General features: G+C 37.0%; 1 protein-coding gene across 2 annotated transcripts in view; it reads left to right on the forward strand.

Moving 5' to 3' along the window:
* Window positions 1-1574, forward strand: part of cta (Guanine nucleotide-binding protein subunit alpha cta) — a 24027-nt gene that overhangs the window by 12864 nt on the left and 9589 nt on the right. The gene's annotated exons all lie outside the window — the stretch shown is intronic.

The following is a 1574-nucleotide window of genomic DNA, read 5'->3' on the forward strand; positions in this document are numbered from 1 at the left end:
GGAGCCATTACGTTTTTGTATATGCCATGAATTTTACTGCCAGTTGTTAGTACAATATATTGTACACCTACGGTAATTGATTCTGTCCCTCGGAAATTTTCGCAAAATGAGAAGTGACCACCTTTCTACATTAATGTTCACAATCCATGCACGATTAACGACACGACTAAACCTTACGTCCGCTTACAACGACATTTGACGTAAAGACGAAATAACCTGAATTTTCGGGAGTTTTAAATAAATAAATACAGCAGATGTGAACGAAAGACAGTGGCAAAAGGATCTTGGCGTGGAGTGCGAGAAAGCGCAAATATTATTTAGCAAGCTTTCAGGAAGCATAGAAAGGTGGTCACTTTTCATTTTGCGAAAATTTCCGAGGGACAGAATCAATTACCGTGGGTGTACGTATCGGGAACTATAGATTTTCAGTACTGGCAATCAATTGGCAGTAAAATACAAACATGGCCTAGTATGCTCATAAAGTATCCGATGTAAACTGAGCCATTGGGTGCATTCAATACTACAGCCGCTCACTGAGCGCTCAGTGAGCAGTCTTAGTACTGAATGCACCCAATGGCTCAGTTTACATCGGATACTTTATGAGCGTACTAGGCCATGTTCGTATTTTACTGTCAAATGTTATGGTACTGAATGCACCCATTGTGTGGGCCATTAGTTGGATCTATGAGCAACAACCAACCATATTCATTTGGTCGGCGAGTAGGCTAGCCGCTTTGCGACTTGAACACGCCCATTGGATATCGCTCGTCACGTCCAGTGTGCAGTAGGCATAAGAAATTGATAATGGGGCTGTGTTCCAAAATTTACTGCCAGTATTGAAAATCTATAGTGCACGTAACGTAAACTGTAGCATTTTCTGTGTTGGCAGAAAATTTGGAACACAGCCAATGTAGTACTAATTTCATGATTTATTTTATTTAAAACTGAAATTTTAATGTTATCATCCGAGTTTGATTATCATGCAGATGATAATTGTAAAGAAAAAATTATAATTTTTCAGCAACATATAAAATATCAAAGCATTAAAAGTGTGCATACTTATTATGCAGTATTTAAATTATAAAAAATGAATTTAATAATGTATTATCCAAATATTTTGTGTTAAAAATTGCAAATTTGTATCGATTATTGATAATATCACCGTTCTTCTATTATCCCCGGATCTCCATTGATATAATCAAAATAGAGGACTCCTATAGAGACATTGAATATAGTCACGAAAATTTGTCCAAGGCCGGCTGTCTTTACAATAGTATCTCGTGAATCTCGTCGGTGTCACTACTGTCACATTAGTCACATAGGGACACGATTGTGAAGATCGTGGACAAACGGTAGTGATCTTTGTGTGAAAATATCTTTTGCTTTCACTGTCACATTCTTTCTCATTCGCATATACATATATATATAATTATATATACACACACACATACTATATATATATATATATATTGTATCAAAACAGTGTTTGTCATAACGGTGTAAAAGCGAATACACGCAGGTTGTGATCGATTAGAAAAAAAGCGCAGCGAGCGTGATCCGGTGGCTCGGTTCGG

The sequence above is a fragment of the Mycetomoellerius zeteki genome, unplaced genomic scaffold (genome assembly GCF_001594055.1).
Source record: "Mycetomoellerius zeteki isolate Tzet28-1 unplaced genomic scaffold, Tzet1.0 scaffold364, whole genome shotgun sequence".
Lineage (NCBI taxonomy): Eukaryota > Metazoa > Arthropoda > Insecta > Hymenoptera > Formicidae > Mycetomoellerius > Mycetomoellerius zeteki.